Source organism: Triplophysa rosa, linkage group LG5 (assembly GCF_024868665.1).
Source record: "Triplophysa rosa linkage group LG5, Trosa_1v2, whole genome shotgun sequence".
Lineage (NCBI taxonomy): Eukaryota > Metazoa > Chordata > Actinopteri > Cypriniformes > Nemacheilidae > Triplophysa > Triplophysa rosa.
Window position 1 is genome coordinate 20,163,022 of NC_079894.1, and position 22,774 is coordinate 20,185,795.

Below are 22,774 nucleotides of genomic sequence, written 5' to 3' on the forward strand. Positions count from 1 at the left end.
AATCCTTATGACCATAGATATAATAGACACCGCATTGGTCGCTTCGCTCCGTTGCTGCGATACGTCATCGGCGCCGCCATAATAGGTAAGCAAAAACCCATAGAAGTGAATGGGAGAGCTGAGCTTTTTCGCTATTAAAAGCACAATCACGTTTAATACCGAAAAAGTATTAAGTATTAGGCCGGTAACGATGGATCTTAGCAATTAAGAGCGTTTTCTACGTTCGTCATCGTTTTACGTGCGTTTTCCAAAAATGCATTTAACATGACTGCACGTAGTAGAGTCGCTATGCGTTTGTCAGGTGCTGAAATGTCACCTTATACAATGACTCGTTTTTGTAGCGCACTTGTTTTCTAAATGTTTTGGCTAATTACTTGGCCCTCCACTGGGCTTACATACAGTACATATCATGCATGCTATTAAAACAGTCTCATATAAAAATCAGGTTAATATTGCATTTAGTTGCTTTGTGTTGATCTAAAATCAAATATATAGGCCTACAGTAAAATTTTAAAGGGATATTCTTTTAAATGGATTGCACCATTCTTTTAAATGGATTGACCAGACCCAGGGCCGTAGCAAGCTTTTCAAAAGTGCGGGGGATGGATGTGGTTTGTTTGTTAACAATAAAAACGATGAATACAATGACAGAAAGGTACAAAACTTAAGGTATAACATACAAGATATAAAAAGCTTCCCATTTAAATGAGTGATACTAGAAAAGTATAAAAACACACTGGGTGGTAAGCTTGATAGTGACATGGGTCTGACAGGACTGTGACTGAGACTGCTAAATTTTGCTTACTTGCGCCTTGAAAAGGGGATATATATATAAAAAATGCCCACACAAAGCTTTTTCTCTGGTGGTATAAATAATGTAACAACTTACTGTTTTTAAACATTAAAATAATATACACTTTTCTTTCAAAGTTCTTCAACAGGTATGCAAACAATGACATCTTTCTCACTTTTTTCTCCTCAACAGGTACAATCAAACACAACAGGTAAGTATCCACAAAAGTATTCAGCTAATCAACAAACAATGCTCAAAATATCAAAATCAATTGCACTGGCAATAAACCCATAAATACACTGCTTAACAATGACAATTTGTCCCTCCTCCTCTTCAATTCCCTGCCTTCTTCATCACAGTTACTTTATACATTGCATGCCACATACATAACCGAATTTAGCTAGCTGCAATTAGCATTAGTCTAAAAAACGAAATATAATACAGAAAACACATGTCAACAAAACCTAAACAGAACATCTTCCCAAACACATATCAAGCTTATTTAAAAACCTCGAAAGCATAAACACTCATTCGAAGTACCTGTAAAAGGGAGATGTAAATAACCATAAGTTCCCGCCTCCTCAGCACGAGCTGACCGATAAATCTAACACACCAAGAGAGGCGGGACTTAAGGCAGAACAGCCAATCATCAGCCGGTTACACTCAAAGCCGGTGTCATGTTTGAGAGGGAGGGGAGAGGAGGCAGACACAGAGCGGCCAGAGAAACGGAGGAGCGACTACTGTTTGTGCAAAACTGCGGAAAAACTGCAGAAAAAGTGCGGGTGTTGAATCCTCTCACCGGGAAAAGTGTGGGTGTTTCCCCCACGGGTGCGACGCCCCTGCCCAGGGCATTTCAAAGCAAGTTATATTATTACAAAGGCAATGAAATTCAATATAATAATTTTACTTCGGCTGCTTCATTCAGAAACTTATTTTTACATTTTTTCCCTTACTTCACTTTCCATTTAACTGTTTATTGTAGATTTAATGCACTAAAACTGTTAAATGTTAAAGCTGTTTCTGTTTTTTTAAGCTACAAGGTACTGAGTTTGAATCCCAGGAAAAACAAAAACTGACAAAATGTAAAAAACAGTGCACTATCGATTTGGATAAAAGCATTTGCCGCATATATAAATGTATATATGTAAATGTATTTCTTACCGTTGATTTCTGGTCAGCGCAGGATGAACGACTGAACTTCTAACGGATTGGCTGAACTTATATAGCTAGCGGTTCTTGTTTTTTTCCAATCTCCATTGTAGTTAAACAATGCTATTCCAAGAAATCAGCAGAGCAACTGTAGTCCGTTCGTGTCAAGTTTAAACTTGCGCTTTCACTTTCCTAATAACTGTAAAGATAGCACCATTCTGTAACGAGCACCCTTTCCACACCCTTTAAAAGAAATATTCCTAAACGGATTTCTTAAGAACTTTGTGAAACATGTTTATAGCCAAACATTGACTGTGCGGTTTATTTTTAGGTTGTTGTTAGTATTCTGTTAACTTAAAACACTTTGTTGTTGCAAGTTAGATGTTATCCAAAATGTAATGTAAGGTTTATTTTGAGGTCATTGTCAGTTTTCTTTTTTCTGCAGATCTAAATTAGGACCCAGTGTGATCATTTGGCTCTGTCATTCATCTCACAAGTGTATAAGTAACTGTTGTACATAAACATCATGTTTTCCCAACAAAAATTCTTGTCTCCCAACTCATTTTTCTGAGGGGTTAGCCCAGGACAAGTCTACAGAATATAGTCCCACTTTCAATGACAGTATGAATCCTTAAAGGGCTATCTGTTAATGTGTTGTAGCTATTAGTTTGTCTAAAAATGTGTTGCTCACGGTATGCATTATATTTTGATTTTAGTCATGGGTAGTTTGAGCTTTCCAGGATCTGTGAAGGAAGTTCTGTTGCTAAATCTGCCTCTTACTGTTAGATGTCGCTGTAGATTTAGCAGCACATTACTGTAAAAATCCACAGTACAATACTGCATGTGTATATTACAGTATAAAATACTGCAGTTCATAATGCATTCTGGGTCATTTTGATTGAGCGGGAAATTTTTACAGTATATTTTGGTCTCGCTGTAGACTTGCTGTAATGTGCCAGGCAATAATACAGAATTGCTGTAGCTAAAGTGCGCCACAACGTCAAATCACACAGAGCACAGCACAACTCCTGGCTGCAGCTGGAGGAGGATATTCGATTTCTGGCAGTTCGGTAAGTTTGCAGTTTGGTTTATTTTATGTGTTCCGTGCAAACCTATTATTTAGTTTTAGTATTTTCCACAACAGTTTGTAACAATGTTGTTTTAAACGTGGAATGAGAGAGAAAAGGTCGCAAACAAACGTTGCAGTCTCCCTCAGAAAGTTCCCTTATGGAGTTTATTTTCTGTCGAATTGTTGAAGTGCGTTTACAATGGCAAGCAAGGTAAAAAAATCACTTGTATTTGGCAAAAAGATAAACTCCCGTTTGTGTTTAAATAAATATTATCTTTAACCAATTGAACTAAGACTCCTCGCGAGCGCGGTATTGCTGTCCCAGCTTAGGTTCGCTTATCTTGGCTTTCCTCTGTTCAGTTAGGGGCAGGGAGAAGCAGCAGCAGCAGCAGCAACAGTTCGACTGACGGGCTGACTCGTGAATTAGCTGTGCACGTGCTAAAACAACATTTTCATATCAATCACTAATCGGTATTTGCGTCTTCTTTTAAATGTAAAAATACTATTTGGATATATGAACATTAACGTAGTTTGTCTGTAAATAGACCATGACTTGACACGCTTTCAGGTTCTCTATCTCACGCTCCCACTCGGCCCCAAATAAATCTCATGCGAAATAAAATGGCCTACACAACATGGTACCAAACTGCTCCGCACCAAGTGAAACGTAATATTTAACTGCGATGAGTGTGATCCATACAGATTACTGCTGTTTTCATTAAGGCACTAACAGATGAATGAAAGGGTTTTGCGGCGATCAGTACTGTATTTAAGGTATATATAAGCAGAGATGATGTTCTTTAGAGTGTTTTCCATTCAGTTGGGCAATTTTGTATGGCAGCATATTTGTAGCAATATTGCTTCCAACGCTTAAAATGCAACATACTTTATAAGTTTCCAACACCTCAAATCAATGCACGTACTTTGGTAACGAGCGATGTTGGCTCCGCCTTTACGTAATGACGCTGTACGGAGACAGGAGCGCGATCAACTTGAAATGCATTTTCAAAACCACATTGAATTTTGCTACACCCAACGCGCGGTCGCGGTATGTAACCGAAAATGCAATCCCAAACATTTAAACTCTTAATGTTAATGCATAAAGGGGAAAACATTTAAATGATAATTTTGCTACATTTTTGCTTGACTATCTTAAACGTATATAATAAACAGAATGGTTTCAAAATTTCAGCAAGTAACATCATTTTATCTTTTTTTCTTACAGCTCACAGTTTGGTCCACTTTTGCAGCCTGGGTTTATGGGTTTTCTGTAAGTATTGACCATAATAATACAACTTTTTATTCAAATTTGTTTTTGGTTTTACTACTGACTTTTTAGTAACACTTACAATAAGGTTCTATTTGTTAACATAGAATGTTAATACATTTGAACATCTGGCAATACATTTTTAAATCAATCAATTTATCTCTGTTCACATTAGTTAATTTATAATGAATTATCAAATATTATTAATGTTGAAAAATAAATTTTTCATTGTTAGTTCATATTAGCTAAACCATTAATAAATGTTATGGAATTAAACCTTATAGTAAAATGTTACTGAATTTTCTTTCACCATTTACTTCACAATTTGTACTTGTTTCTATGGCTAACAGATTTTGTTATTTGTTTCTTTTTGTGTTACAGTCTCACCATTGATTGTTTGACTGGATTTGGTCATTTTTAAACCAGGCAAGTCCTCCCAGGATGTCCAGTTACAACTGATGTAAGTATTGTTTTATCTCAACACATTCATTGTTTAATTTGCCTGCAGCACCATGAAAACAATTGCAGTTACCTTTAGTTTTTAGATTGAAGAACTTGACCCTGATACCATCACGCTTTCTGTAGTTACTTCTAGTTTTGTGTTTTGCTTCACATTGTTTTACTATGTTACAGGTCACTGCAACCCAGGCAGATGTGGAGGCGCAGCAGGTGATACCAGACACACCCAGGCTCATTATGCTCGGTAAGTTTGTACTTTCCCACTGCAGTTTCTTTAAATACCCATGTGTACACCCACACACAACACTCTCACACAGCCACACACAACATTCTCACACACCCACACACAACACCCTCACACAGCCACACACAACACTCTCACACACCCACACACAACACTCTCACACACCCACACACAACACCCTCACACAGCCACACACAACACTCTCACGCACCCACACACAACACTCTCACGCACCCACACACAACACCCTCACACAGCCACACACAACACTCTCACGCACCCACACACAACACTCTCACACCTCTTCACACCAACACTAACTCACTCATCCACCCACCCCACACACACTACACTCCACACACCCCACACACTACACTCTCACACACCCACACACTACACTACACTCTCACACACCCACACACTACACACTCTCACACACACCACACACACTACACACACCTCACACCCACATACACTACACTCTCACACACCCACACACTACACTACACTCTCACACACCCACACACTACACTACACTCTCACACACCCACACACTACACTACACTCTCACACACCCACACACTACACTACACTCTCACACACCCACACACTACACTACACTCTCACACACACACACACACACACACACACACTCACTCACTCTCACTACACTACACTCTCACACACCACTCTCTACACACACACACACACACACACACACACCACTACACTCATCATCACTCACATCACACTACACTCTCACACACACCCACACAACACAACACTCCACACACCCACACACAACACTCTCACACAGCCACACACAACATTCTCACACACCCACACACAACACCTCACACAGCCACACACAACACACACACACACACAACACTCACACACCCCACAACACTCACCCACACAACACTCTCCCACACACACACACTCTCACACACCACACACACAACACTCACCCCCACACACACACACTCTCACACACACACACACACCCTCACAACACCACTCTCACACACTACACTACACTCTCACACACACACACACACACACACACACACTCACTCATCTCTCACATACACTCACTCTCACACACTACACTCTCTCACACACACACACTCTCCACACCCACACACTACACTCTCACACACCCACACACTACACTACACTCTCACACACCCACACACTACACTACACTCTCACACACCCACACACTACACTACACTCTCACACACCCACACACTACACTACACTCTCACACACCCACACACTACACTACACTCTCACACACCCACACACTACACTACACTCTCACACACCCACACACTACACTACACTCTCACACACCCACACACTACACTACACTCTCACACACCCACACACTACACTACACTCTCACACACCCACACACTACCACACACCCACACACTACACACTACACTTCTCACACACCACACACACTACACTACACTCTCACACACCCACACACTACACTACACTCTCACACACCCACACACTACACTACACTCTCACACACCCACACACTACACTACACTCTCACACACCCACACACTACACTACACTCTCACACACCCACACACTACACTACACTCTCACACACCCACACACTACACTACACTCTCACACACCCACACACTACACTACACTCTCACACACCCACACACTACACTACACTCTCACACACCCACACACTACCACACACCCACACACTACACTACACTCTCACACACCCACACACTACACTACACTCTCACACAGCCACACACAACACTCTCACGCACCCACACACAACACTTTCACACACCCACACACAACACTCTCACACACCCACACACAACACTCTCACACACCCACACACAACACTCTCACACACCCACACACAACACTCTCACGCACCCACACACAACACTCTCACGCACCCACACACAACACTCTCACGCACCCACACACAACACTCTCACGCACCCACACACAACACTCTCACACAAAGGTCTCCCTGGACTTTTACAAAACAAGATTGTTTTCAGAATAAAACATTGTATCCAAATGAGTAACAATTTTACTTTCTGTCCAGGACATTCAATCATGACAGCATCCAGGTGGATGCTGTCCATTGAGGGAAAAGTAGTCATGACGCTGGACCGCAATGACAACTTTGTAGCTCTCTTTGCAATGTTTTTTTGCAAGCTACTACATCCTCAATATTGAGTACCAAGAGGCTGCTGCTTGTACACTGGAGTTTGTTCAGAGGCAAGTGAATTTTCTGTATTCTAATTTAGTCAGGTGTGGAACAGTAGAATAAGAGCAAAAGGTTTCAGGATTGGAGTAAATGCATGGCTGAGTTCAGTGTATTAGAATCTATGGCATTTGTGCATATTTGTTGACTTAATGTGTATGATATTTCTAACAGGTTTTTGGCCAGAATTAATCCTGAAATGGGAAAAAATGCACACCCAGACAGGGAGTAAGCAAAAAGACAGGAAAGGTGGTGCATAGAAAGGCGGTGGCCATTAACCCCTATGTGAACAGCTTCATGCAGTCCCTGATGGAGTTTGAATGGAAGACTTCAAACTAAAGGCCAGTGGTCTGTCTGCCACAGTTTAATGCATTACTGTTCATTCCTTGATGAAATGGGAATAGAATATTTTAAACTACGGGCAAGTGTTCTCTTTGCCAGAGTTAAATGACACCTGTCACTTTGTCGGTATTGTTTGTTTTGATGTGTAATGTTTTAATTTATATTCTCACTTAAATGTTGTAATATATACATAGTCATTATTCAGTTGTTATTAATATAAACATAATACTTAAAGTACTTCAATACTGTTTCAATTTTTTTTTTTTTTTTTCAATGAAATGATTCAATAAATTTTTTTTTGATGCAAACATTGCTTGGATTGTCTTTTGAATCATAATGTCAAGTATAGCAGTTTTATAATATTAATAACTATAGATTTATATCTAAACTAGCTATAATATATAATATTATTTGTAATTATTGCCAATAATTGTCAATATAGGTATTACAGTAAATTACAGTATAATACAAATACAGAAAAAATAGATCAAATTACAAAATATTGTAAAAATACAGTAAAATACTGTTTTGTAGCTATACAGTAATATTTGGTGTACTGTAAAATGTATTACAGTAGAGCACTGTAAATCAAAATACAGTAACTTGCTGGCAACCGTGCTGCCAGTAACTTACTGTAAAAATACAAGGAAATCGTTAACAGATAATCCAAAAAACATGGTAGGGCCTAATAGTAATATTGCATAACATTGTGGTATGGGGAAGAACACATTTGGTGTCAGAAAAAGAAAGGGGTTAGGTAATAAATATGGCTGGTTTTGTGCACTCCAGCCGGTTATCAATGTTTTTGGCACACATTAATGTTTCTACTGGTATGTTTAGGACAGAGAGAGATTGCAGAGTGCATTCCATAATATGAGATAACAACAGTTACTTTGAGCTCGGCTGAAGCTCATGACCTAATCAAAGCAAACATGTTGAGATTACATGAGGTCAAATAATGTTTTATTGAGTAATGACTGTGAATAGTAGTTTTATTGAGCTGACTGTGAATAATGTATGTCAGTTGTACACACATTGTCATGAAATAAGACATACTATAAGTTTGAACATAAAACAAAGGTCAGACTAATTTCTGTTATCGTTGTGAGATTGAATGACAATGAGCAACAGGTATACTTTCAATTGTGGGTTCAAATAAATTTAATAGTTTACAGCCAAACAACAGTGCTAAATATTTACAATGTATATCCAGAAATGCATAATTGCTGCTACTGAAATCTTTATTTGTGAAATAAATTAAGCTGACTGGAAACAGATAGACACCCCTTTTCATAGACACCCCTTTTCAACATACAGATATTTTAAAATGCTATAATATTAGAGGATATTAAAAAATTTAAAGAAATGGCCAATTATATTATACGTTTGAAAAAATAAAAAAACTTTTTCATAGCCCAGACTAATTTCTCTAGTCTATGAAATAAGCTGAATATGAATTCTTGATAAATATAATGAATAAAAACAAAGTTTACAGTTTGGCCAAACAGCAGTATTACAATTGTCAACCACCTAGTTTAGATGAATCTGAAACCAACTTTCTCACACTCCCTGTATTATTGTAAACTCTAATGTAAACTGAGGAACATCTTAAAAATGAGTAGTGAGGCAGTTATTTATGATGTGACTTAGGGTTGCAGCTATCGATTATTTTAGTAATCGAGTATTCTACCAATTATTTCATCGATTAATCAAGTATTCGGATAAGAACTTTTTCTTTATTAAAGAACAACACTAAATATACAAGAGAAAACAAGACAGGTCTCTTAAAATGAACCACTAATTTGTTTCCCTTTTAGAAAAATTTACATATTTATTGCTGAAATTGCATGCATTAATATCTGCGTAAACTAAACTCATTTAGTACATTCCATTGCCATATTACATTCAAAATGCAATATAATACAAATATATAAATAAGAAACAAATAAAAATAGAAAGAATCATTTCAAAGGTAATATGTTTAATTTTAATTTATATAGCGCCTTTCCAGGCTCAAGGATGCTGTACATAGACAGTAAGTACACTGTGTCAATACATGTAATTTCATAATCAGTTGACAGTCAAGTGAACAGTTATTAGACAGTTGATTAACAGATCATAGACAGACATTTCACCATCAATTTGACAGTTGGATGGACGGTAGGCATTTGCCCAGTCCAGAGATGGAATGACTGCAGTTGCATATCATGGTAAACAGTAAACAAAGATACATAAGAGTATAAGTAACTCAAACACATGGGGACATTAGAGTGGCACATAAGTTACCAACAAAGGATTACAGAGAGGACTACAGCTGGTAGCATAGGATGAGGATAGTGTCAAGAAGCATGATGTGTCTGATAGTATTGGGTGAACAAGTAGGTTTTGAGTTGTGATTTAAATACAGAGAGTGACGTTATTGCTCTTAGTGACAGTGGCAAGACGAAATAAAGACTGCAAGCCCCTGATTAATATGTAGTCCCGTCTCTTCTTTGGTATTTCTTATAATACTGAAATACATAACATAATTGGCGACGAGGATCTTTCGTACCACACAACGTTTTATTGTTTTGAACGTTAGCTGATGTTACACGATAGGATGTTCGCAGCGCGAGTTCCCCAGGCTGAGCACGCCGTTCTCCATGACAGAGGGTAAATGCTTGGCGGCCCCGTACACATCCGCGGTAATTGGCACGGACGAGAAGTTTTCCCCGGAAGGGCAGCTGCTGACGGACCACGGATCAAGTAAAAAGGGAGAGAAACCGCAAGAGTTGACGAACGATAACAAAGAGGGGCGTGAGTAAGAATTACAATGGCCGGATTAATCGGCAGCATTGGGCCTTTTGATGAATCAGTGGAGCAATGGAGCTCATATACTGAACGTTTTGACTACTTTGTGTTGGCAAACTAAATTAAAGCTGAAGCAATTGTGCCCACATTTCTAAGTGTTATGGGTGTGAAAACGTTTAACTTGCTGCGTAGTTTAACTCAGCCTGAGAAACCTGGGGATAAATCCCTTCAGGAGATAGTGAACTTACTTAAGGACCACTATTCACCCAAACCACTGATCATCGCAGAGAGATTCCGGTTTCATAAAAGAAATCAACTAGAAGGGGAATCTATCTCTCAGTTTGTGGCCGTTTTGAAACGTTTATCTGAACATTGTGAGTTTGGCCAAGGATTAAGTGACACCATACGTGACCGACTTGTTTGTGGTCTTCGAAGTGAAGCAATACAAAAGCTATTACTAACTGAAAGTAATTTAACATTGCAAAAGGCCATAGAGATAAGTACATCAATGGAAATGGCTGCGAAAGAGGCACAAGAACTAAGTGCATCTGCCCAAGTGCACAGGGTCTTTTCAGACTCAAAGAAGTCAACATCAGATATACCTTGTTATCGCTGCAGTAAAATGGGGCATCAGCCTGAAAATTGTTGGTGCAAAGACATGAACTGCAGAAATTGTGGAAAGAAAGGCCACATTGAGCGTGCCTGCAAAAATAAAACTGCAAAACCAAGCAAAAATGCAGCATTTAAAAAGAAAAACGATCATAAATTCAAACGGAAGCATGTGAATCAAATGGAAAATGCTCAGCAAACACGCAGTGATTCGGAAACAGAGGAAGAGGATGTTTTGTGTGTCTTATCTGTTTCAGGTAATGAACAAGGCTACTGGGTGACTCCTCTTTTAGATGGGAAACCAGTACGTATGCAGGTGGATACTGGAGCTGCGGTATCACTGGTGTCAGAGACAATATTTAACGAAACGTTGTCACATCTCACACCTCAGCCATCTAACATTAAACTGAAGACCTACACAGGTGAGATGGTTCCTGTTAAGGGGGTTATCAAGGTAACAGTTGAAATAAATAGGAAGAAGAGAAAGATGCCTCTGTACATTATCGAAGGAAATCATCCAGCTTTGCTAGGAAGCACTTGGCTGGAAAAGTTCAAAATGAATTGGCAAGAGGTCCGTCTGGTCAGCGAAAGCACAAAACTCCAAGAGATTCTAAACAAGTACTCAGAAGTGTTCAGTGAGGAACTAGGCAGGATGAAGGACATTGTAGTCAAATTAACAGTGAAACCAGGCAGTCAGCCAAAGTGTTTGAAAGCCCGACCGGTGGCATGTGCAATTAAACCCAAAGTTGAAGCTGAATTAAAAAGACTGGTGAAGGCAGAAGTTTTGAGACCCGTATACACAAGTGAGTGGGCCACGCCAATCGTGCCAGTCATAAAGAAAGACAATTCCCTCCGATTATGCGGAGATTTTAAGGTGACCGTAAATCCGGTCCTGACCCCAGAGCAGTACCCTCTGCCTCTGATTGAGGACCTCTTCTCTGGTCTTGCTGGGGGCCAACGGTTCAGTAAGATTGACTTGTGTCAGGCCTACTTGCAGATGCGTGTGGACCCGAGTTCACAAGAACTTCTCACCATTGTGAACCACAAAAGGGATGTTCCAATATCAGAGACTTCCGTTTGGAATTACCTCTGGACCCGCACTGTTCCAAAGATCCATGGACCAAATTCTCAGTGGACTGACCGGGGTACAGTGTTACATTGATGATTTGTTGATTACGGGTAAGGATGACTATGAACATCTGTGTAATCTGGACGCTACGTTGCAGAGATTGCAGAGTTTTGGACTAAAAGTCAAGAAAGACAAGTGTGAGTTTTTCTGCCCTTCTGTTGAATACTTGGGGCACGTGATTGATAGTTCCGGACTCCACAAGGCACCCTTGAAAGTTAAAGCAATAGTGGAGCGTCAGCTCCACAAAATTTGTGCCTAATCTAGCTAACCGACTGAAACCATTGCACGAGCTGTTGAACAAAACCAAAAAGTGGGAATGGACAAAAAAAATGCGAGGACTCTTTCAATGAGGTGAAAATAGCCTTGGCCCAGTCTGAAGCTCTCACTCATTTTAACCCAGCTTTGCCGGTGCAGCTGGCATGTGATGCATCGCCTTATGGCGTTGGAGCAGTAGTATCACACATCATGCCATCTGGAGAAGAAAAGCCCATCGCTTTCGCATCACGAACTTTGAACAAGGCAGAATGTAGCTATGCTCAAATTGAGCGGGAAGCACTTGACATTGTGTTTGGAGTAAAGAAATTTCATCAATTCTTGTTTGGAAGGCGTTTCACGCTCATAACGGATCATCGACCTCTCACGTCCATTTTTGGCCCGCATTCGGGCATCCCTTCACTTGCAGCTGCAAGAATGCAACGCTGGGCCCTTCTTCTCTCGGCGCATCAGTATGATATCAGATATAGAAGATCTGAAATTCATGCCAATGCAGATGGGCTCTCTCGGCTTCCATTGCCCACAACACGTCCAGAACCAGCAAAGGCAGATATTTTCTACTTCAAGGAGGTTGACGATTCCCCTGTAACAGCAGCTCAGGTAAAAAAATACACACGTACTGACCCAGTAATGTCCAAGGTGTTAAATCTTGTGCTTAGAGGCGAAATGGGTGAAATGTCACCGCTCTTAAGGCCTTATGTGTCCAGAATGAATGAGCTAACAGTAGAGGCTGGTTGTCTACTCTGGGGCTCAAGAGTCATCATCCCGCCACCACTGAGACAACGCATACTGGAGGAACTTCATTCTGGGCACTGTGGGATTGTTCGAATGAAGGAAATTGCTCGTAGCTACCTTTGGTGGCCAGGTGTGGATTCGGAGATTGAGGAAAAAGTAAAAGCATGTAGCGCATGTCAGAAGCTGCTGAATACCCCTCAACCAGCACTGTTACATCCCTGGCAATGGCCTGAGGAACTGTGGGTAAGAGTCCATATTGATTTTGCAGGGCCTTTGGAAGACCATATGTTTCTAGTTCTTCTTGATGCCCATAGCAAATGGCCAGAGGTTGAGGTAATGAAGAGCACTTCATCAATGAAAACAGTGGAAGCTCTTCGTTCAGTTTTTGGGCGTTTTGGCTTGCCACAGCAATTAGTCAGTGACAATGGGCCTCAGCTGGTTTCAGAGGAGTTTGAGGCGTTCATGAAGTCCAATGGGATTCAACATATCCGATCAGCTCCTTATCACCCGTCTACTAACTGTCTGGCTGAGCGGTTTGTTCAGACAATGAAGCAAGCTCTTAAGTCGACACAGAATAAAGGAACACTGAATCAACGCCTCAATACTTTTCTTCTCTCTTACAGAAACACCCCCCATTCCACGACCAAGGTGTCTCCTGCTACTGCTATGTACAAAAGACAGCTTCGCACCCGTCTGGATCTGTTAAAACCCCAGAAAACAAAGCACACTGTTCAAGTGCAACAACAACGTCAGGTGGAACAACGGTTAAAAGGAAAACATCGTTGCTTTAACCCCGGAGACAAAGTGTTAGCTCGAAACTACGGAAAGGGTGTCAAGTGGCTACCAGCATTAGTGATTGCACAAACAGGTCCAGTGTTTTATACGGTCGAACTGGATGATGGTCATCTCATCTGGAAAAGGCATGTTGACCAGTTACTAGACGCAAATCCCTGTGACAGCTCAGATGTGCCTGCAACAACCAATCCTTCTTTGGAAATTACACCAACCATGCAGGATACCTGGACTGAGACTCTTCCGAGTCAGGTGGACAAGTCTGTCCCAGATGCAAGTCAGTCATTACCGCTGTCAAGTCAAACACCGGTGGAAGAGACTGTGGCTGTAAATGTACCTCCAATTCCACGATATCCTAAAAGAGAGCATCGACCTCCACAGAGACTGACACTCTAGTTAGTGACAAACCCTCAACAATGGGGCAGAATAATCCCCTGGGGTTATGTTCGGGAATAAAGGTAGTCTACCCTCTTTTCCTAGTTAGAAAATTAAAATGTTGTTATGTTATGAATAGTGTAATGTTATTGAAGGTAATAATTTGTTTTTTTTTCTCATCGGGTGACAACTAATTTTAGGAGGGAGGAATATGTTGTGTATTTACGAAACGCGAATTGACCTTTTTGTTATGCCTTCACTCTCCGGCGTTACGTGGTTGTTACGTAACTGCCGTAATTTGGCGTTCAGTGTGACAAGATGAAATAAAGACTGCAAGCCCCTGATTAATATGTAGTGCCGTCTCTTCTTTGGTATTTCTTATAATACTGAAATACATAACACATAGTTTAGGGGCAATTACAGAAAACGATCTGCCACCCATGGAGGATAGTCGAAATCTAGGCACGGTAAGGAGTTCACATCTTGAAGATCGAAGGGATCCAGGAGGAACATAAGCAGACAGTAAATCAGAGAGATAGGGAGGAGCAAGTCCATTGAGTTATTTAAAAGTGAGCAGCAGAATTTTGAACACAATGCGTGATGACACAGGAAGCCAGTGGAGTTTAAATAAGATGGGGGTGATATGAGCAGATCGTTTAGTGTAACGTTTAGATCGTTAATATTCAAAGGTAAACAACTAACTTCATCTTACGCATGATGCATTTAAGCCGAGCTGACACTACGGGACTGTGAGACAACTTGAATTGCTATGGCGCTTACACTACACAACGAAGTTCGTTCTCATCTGTCGTCGTCTTGTCATAGCTGCGCGTATACTACACAACACACCGCTGACGAGGTGCACACACACCACAAAACATTCGGTGAAGAGGTGGTCCCGACCATCAGCGAAAATACGTTTAATTTCATTTTCTTCCTCCGTTTATATCATCTGCACTGTGATTGGCTGGATTAGTTCCACGTGGTCATTCAATCGCGCACACAACGATAATATCAAACAGGTTTGAAAATATCGTAGCGTCTGGGATAGCTCGAGACAGGTCCAGATCACGTTGCACACCTGCTTATACTTAACGAGCTTCGGTGACCGAAACGAGCACCGAGTGTTACCACGTCGCCGCCGGTCTTTCGTCTGCATTCCCTATCAAATCCATTCAAAACTCCACACGGACTGACGGCGACGGAAGGGTAGGCTGCTCCTTCTCCTTCTCCTGGTTAGGCTTAGAAATGACACTAATCACCCGCCATATGTTGTGTAGTGTAAGCACCATAGCAATTCAAGTTGTCTCACAGTCCCGTAGTGTCAGCTCGGCTTTAGCTTCACTCAGTAAAATGTTCTGAAAACTCTGAGCAACTCTGGAGATGAAGTTCATACGCGTGTAGCACGTTAAACTGTGCAGTTCATTCACTCAGAACAGCCAGATGTTTAAATGTTTAAATAACAGTTTATGTTTAAATAACAGGATTCGGCGTCCACAAGCAGGGCCGGATTATCCAATGGGCATTATGGGCACAGGTCCAGGGGCATATGCACGCTTGGGGCCCAGGCAAGGGAAAAAAAATCACTTAACAACGTTTACGCCATATTCATTCTGCCGTGCGCTTCTCTGGCCCGCGCACATGAAGGTGCACACACAAAACAGTGTTTCTAAATTAGGAAGTCTGTCTTTTGATTTAGTCACTTTTACAAGCCTTTTTAGAAGAAGCGCATAGCGACAAATATACTGACTTCTTGGATAAACCTTAGCTTTCATTCAGTGGGAAAATGTCGCCATTGCTGCCCCGCAAGGGCGAGGTATATAAAGTTTAACAAATGGACAAATTACTCTTGTAGTATAATCATTGACAAAGACTGCCCATTTATTCTTTGCAAAAATGAAGATGGAAATATTTTAGAATTGCATTTAAGAATATTCTTAAGAATTTTCTGTACTTTATGTTAAGAAAGTTCTTATATTTTCTCTTAAGAACAGTTTTGTGAATCCGGCGTCTTTGTGTTGAATTATGGAAGAATCTGATAGAACTGAAAAAGGTTGAGGTGTTGTAGTGTGTGCTTGAATATGCCAGTGAGTTACAGTATGCAGGGAAAGGTCTTAATATTGTTGTTGCTGGTCCAGGAAGGCCTAATTGTTGCAATCATGTGGTGCAAATCCTGTATGATGGAGGATGTGTACAGGTGTTGATATTGTCCTTCAGGTTGTGATCATAGTTTGTAACTTGTCAATGTAATCCTGTAATCCTGAAACATAGAGGTGTTTCATACACATAGTACCCTAGGCTAATTTAAAACTATTGTGTGCATGTGTGTGTATGGGGGGGTCCATAAGACACTTGTGCCCAGGGACCTCTGAGTTCTTAATCCGGGCCTGGTCAGGACCAATATGGGAATCACAAAGTAACGTCGCTGGAACGTTATTATGGTACATCGTGGCAACGAATATGGTCCGGTCCAGGTACGTCGTCACAACGTAACTGTGTTAGCTGGGTACGTACTGTGACGTGCGCTAGTCAGACAGGATAAACTTTGCCGGCTGACGTCCTAAAAGTTCGGTTTAAAGATAAGAATTGTACCAAGCACAATGTTCTCTCACCATTCTAACGCACACACACGCTGTTTGTCGCGGTCTCGCGGTTGTCAGAGCAGAAATGAAAACCAGTAGATTTTTCTGTAATTTATTCTGCAGTGTGTAAATATTATTCAGTTAGAAGTATGATTTAATTACCAATATAATCAATAAGTGTTTTCTTTCATTAAATCATTAAGCTGTGTGCTTTTATCATGTGCTTGCTATTTTACTCAGTGGAAAATTACTGTGATAAAGACAGAGTGTGTGTGACAAACAGGGTGAAGCCATAAATCTAACTAAGTCAGCACACACACACACACAAAGAGTCACACAGAAAAGAAATGTTATGAATCAATCCACTGCATATGTTTTAAGTATAATCATGAGTTGTGATGTGTTTTAATGAATCATAGGATTAAGAAACAACGCTACATAATTAAAAGCATTAGATGATTGAGTGTTTTCTTTTTACTAAACGAATGTTAAGAATGTTGGTATGTTGTCCGGCCATAAGAAACTGTCTCTAGGGAACACTCCCCGAAACTAGCGACTGACCACAGGATGTAAAACATGTGTTGTGAGAGATGTTGTTTTGCAGGAACTAACAAAGAAGGACGGAGTCAGATAAACGTGGTTCACGGTGATTGGTTGCTAAGGAGCAATACTCCCCAGAGAAAAAGGAGGAGTCAGAAGATGAGAACGACGTCAAATACTGAATAAATATGTGTGTTTTTTGAATAATCTGGGTTGTTGGCTTTTTGGAGAGTGTGGAGAGTGTCTGACAACCCAAAGTTTTGTTACCTTTTTACATCTGATAATAAAACTTCTGTTTAATTTTGGAGAACGTCTCTGTGCAAATTTTTGAACATGCAGGACTGACCGAAAAGTCCAACAGCAGCGTCTTCTGTAACATGTCCAGAGTTTTGCGGGCTGTGCGTCAGTAATAACGGTCCGTGGGGAAACGCGGTGCTCCGTGTGATTTAAATGGATTAAACAAAGCTTTGAGGCAAAAAATTGCCTCAATGATTTTTTGTATTCTAATTACTCGAGCAATTGTTCCAGCCCTAATGTGACTCTTCTCATCATTACTCTGTGTTCAAGGACAGTGGGAAGCACATCTGAAAAAGTGTTAACAAGAGGCATCACACATTCCTTAAACAAATAACTTTTCTCCTCCTGTTGTTTCTTTAGATTTTCTATCTCTTTCTCCATGAGTTTTGCTTTCTCTCTGAAGCCTTTGTTAAGGAGAGCTTCCTGCTCCTTCAGTTTGCTCTCCACAGCTCTTTCCATCTCCTCCATCTCCTTATTGAACTTCTCCTCCACCTGCTTAATACTGTCTTCTCTTCGCTTTTGCTCATGCAGCCTCCAGCATTCGTTCAACCTTAATACGTGTCTCCTTTTCCTCTTTACACTTCTGTTCCAGAAGAGCTGCTTTCTCTTTCTCCTCTAATCATTCAGTCATTGGAGAGAAAGAAAATTAACACAGAAGTCCGGCACTTACATAACAGTGCTCTGGCTTCTATTTCACATGCAACTTTATACTTATTAATGCTCCAGGACTGAATAAATGAAATGAGAAAAGTTCATTATGATACATCATCGGAAACATTTACCTTGGAACTTTCTGTCATTTTCAGTGAGCATTTTATCAGCGTAAAGGATGCCATTTGCTTCAGCTTTCCTTAAATTCAGGAAATCGTTCAGCACGGCCTCAGCCTGCACATCAACAAATACCCATCTTACTGTAGAACACACACTCATAAACACAATCTACCAGACACGAGACACACACACAGGAAGTGTCCTCACCTTGACTCCTTTGTTTGGTTCTCTGCGGTACTGTGCAATGATGGCGTCTCTGTCTCTGCAGTAGATTTCATATCCTCCACACTGACTGTATTCTCCATTCTGCAGTCGTTCATTCATGTCAGAGAACAGATCCTTCAGCAGCTCTTTACACTTCCTCTCTGATGCCATCTCATTCTCTTCAATCAGGTTTTCATAGTAGTCATTTATAACTTTCTTTTAACACAAACACATCACAATTAGACACAAAAACACAACACATATAAATACACTGTGTGTATATGCATTTGTGTGGGTATGCATACTGTATGCTAGAAGCTACATTAAACAAAAATGCTGCATCAGCATATACAGCAATAAGCCCTGTAAAGCCGTGGTTTACAGAGATTTTAAAACAGCTAAGCGGCATTGTTAGGCATGATGCGAAGCGTAGTGTTTAAAACTCCCTTTTGTATACTGTCACTGTATTGTCACAAACTATAATGTGTTCCAGCGTGATTACAGACTAGCACATCACTTTTTATAACAGTTAATGTCATGTGTATTGTCTTATTTGCAGACTTTTGCATTTCCCTGTGTACAACAATAGATTAAACATAAAAACATGCACCAGGTAACAACAGACCTCACACTGACCCGCGCATTAGGTTGGGATAGGGCTTAAACTCAAATTTCACTTATTATTAATCCATGTTGGACCCTGTTAACCCTGTTAAAAATGTATACTTTATTTCATTTAACCTAAAATGAACAATTCATGATCATCCAAAGAATGCCTAAGCACCTATTTGAGTATATCTTGTAGTTTGCTATTTCAAGATTATGATAAAATACAGTTTAGTATAATGGAATATTACTAAATATATTATAGCTCTCAACAAGTACTCTTTAAAAGTATACCAATGTGCCAATGTGTTTTTGAATTTTTTTTAAATGGCATTTTAAAATGTGTATGCATGAGTAACTGTGCATGTGCTTATGTGTATAGAATCTCACCACCAGTTCCTTTAAGTAATCTCCTTTATCATCTTTAAAGGAATGTTTCATGAACTCAGAAGAGGCCAATTTGCTGAATTTCTGATGCTCTGAGGTAATATTAGTCACACTTACAGGGAACTTGTTCTTTACCTACAAAACACACCTCACTTTACTTGTACTTGAACTTTAAGATGTTGATCAAAAACACTGATTATTTAGGATCATGCATTATTTAATGCTAAAAAACAACTACACACTGCTAGTTCTCAGCAATGGTTATAGGCATCAATTTGTGTGAAAATTGTTAATGTAAAGTAAGAGATTACAACTATAAAATCAATTGCGGATTGCATATTTTTGTCATAGAAATAAGTTTAAGAGAAACGACAGATATTCAATTGAAACCACAATGTTGTTCAATGTCAACATATCTCATTTGTGAACATAAAAGAATATGTTGGTCTTACCTCATCCATCCTTTCCTGATATACTTTTAATGCTTCCTGAACTGCTGTATGATTCTCTTGATGTGCAAGAGCGACCACAGCATTGTCCAGACAGAGAACATTACCACTGCTGATGGTCTCTACATAAATCTGAGCCAACTGACCCAGCACTGACAACACAGATTTGATCTTTTGTTTAGATAGACTTAACCACAATTGAAACGTATGATATCTTAAAGAACCAAAAATGCTCTTTCATGCTTAATATGTTTAACCAAATGTAATGGAATGGTATTAAAAATATATAATATAACCCTCACTTTTTCCAGTAACACTGTGGCCGCCTTTCAGTTTTTTTACAGCACTCTCAACAAATATGTATTCACAGAAATGACCTGTGGTCTCCAGAAAACCTGGCACAAGGTCTTGTAGGCTCTCTAAACGTGCCATGTTTTCCGGGGGGGTTGGAAGCGGGAATACAAAACATTTTTGGGACGGAAAATAATTCTGGATACACTCACGAGGCAGATTGTAGTCACTGATTTTCTTACTGACACCTAAACAAGTAAACATTATAACAAAAAATAAAATAATTAATTGGAGCATTTCAAATGTTTGCATTTACTTTGTTACGCAGTATGAGCTGTTTAGACATTCTGCTAAATATTTTTTGGTTGAAAATGTAACTGGTCAAAAAGTCACTTAAAGAGTCAAAACTTAAAGAAAAGGTTTAATTTACCTTTTTTAAGCTTAAGGGCAAGGTCAAGGTATTCGTCCTCTGTCACTTTCTTTCCCTGAAATTCCAAACTCAAGGTAAAATCTCTCACAACCCAGACAAATGATGGGAAAAAATGCACAAACTGAGAACCCTCTTCCTCCTCATCTGCTTCTGCTGATGGTGATCTGATCTTGATCTGCTCAGAGATCTCTGTAACGTAACTGCAGCACGTTCAGGAATAACAGCATCGTTTAATGTGTATGTGATGTATATGTGAAAGAGGATTATGCGTGTGAGAAGATAAAGGATACTGCAGATTTTGTATGGCATCATTATCGATGGTTCCTCGGCTGTTGTACACCAGAGTGCTGCTGAGCAGAACAGCCAGACAGAAGATCCAGCCGTCGTTCTTAGAGTCTCCCTGACACACACAGCTCAGTATTTTTAGATCAAAATAGCGCAATATTCTCAGGCCGAACACACATTAAGATTTTAAAGTCAGTGTGAACTGTAACTTGTCAATAAAATGTAGTTCTATTTTGTGCCGTATTTTCAAGAGAAAATAAATATCATATGATAGAAAAAGAGGCAGTGGATTTTCGAGAAAAAAAGCTGTATCATTCAGAAATGGACCTCATAGCAGTTGGAAGAGAATCAATGTTCTGCCCAACCGGTGTTAGGTAAATTTTGATTTCATTTGGACTTTGATATGAATAGATTTAGTAGTTATAAATAATTTGATTAATCTGCAAATATTAATGTTAATAAATGTTTCTGTTTTCTAACTTTGTTTCTCAAGGGCAGGGAGGATCTGTTCTAAAATGCTATTAGATTCATTACGTTTTTCCAATTTTGTTTGCTATGGGCAGGGAGGAACTGTTTTCTAGACAGTGAACAGCATTCTGTGAATTCTATTTTCAAAGCTCATCCTATATTTAGACTCATTCAGAAGGCATTAGGTTCCTCAGCAAGTAAAGCAACCATGATAGGCTTCTATTCAAATCATCTGGGGCCTCATTTATAAAAGTTAGTCAGCAGTTATAAAAACCTTTATAAAAAACATTTTATAAATGAGGACTTAAAAAAATGGCCTCACCTTGTTTACGTCACCCAGTCCTTCAGTGTCCAGAAGCACCAGAGTCTGTCCTGCCTTAGTTGGGTGAGGGATACACCACATCCAGATGCCTTTGGTCTTTGACTCAATTGTATTACCAAGAGCAAAGCCTGCGACAAACACATGCAACAGTAAGGTCCAGCAACGTCCTTCGGCTATGACTAGTTACAATATGACAGCCTTGACTACACTCTTAAAAATAAAGGTGCTTAATAGGTTCTTCACAGCGATGCCATAGAAGATCCCTTTTTGGAACCATTCAGTCAAAGGCAAGACACAAAACACACGAAAACTGTGCTTAAAATCGTGGTTATTACATAAAAAAAATTATGTTTTTAAACTTTTCCTAAATACATGTTCAAATAATACTGTTGTGTTGCTTAAGTGAACGCGTTTTCTTTGCAGTATGAGGTCAGAAAAAATACAGAGCGTCTTTTCTGTTATTTTGACCTGTTTCTCCAGTTTCATTTTCTGCAAATAAATGCAAAAAACTTGTTTTTCAGGTGTTATATTATAAATATTATATCAAGTTTTACTTTTCTCACCTGTCTGTTGTCCCGCTAGGCGGTTCATAAGGTAAGACTTCCCTGTACGGTAGAGTCCCACTACAGACACGACCACCACCGGCTCATTGATCCCATTCAAGAACTCAATTGCGTCCTTACAAACTTGGAGCGATCCACACACATTCTTCACCAAACCTATTGGTTGCGGCATCAGTCTGGATTGAGACATTGTGGGCCTCTAGCTGTTTCTGTATGCTAAATCTGTCTTATCGATGCTTCACTTTCTAAGTAGTGTGCATTGCGTGCAGAAGAGAACTGGGATG

At 39.8% G+C, this 22,774-nt stretch overlaps 1 pseudogene; it reads right to left on the reverse strand.

Annotated features, from left to right (window-relative positions):
* Positions 1-17,924: 17,924 nt before the first annotated feature.
* Positions 17,925-22,774, reverse strand: LOC130554268 (guanylate-binding protein 1-like; annotated as a pseudogene).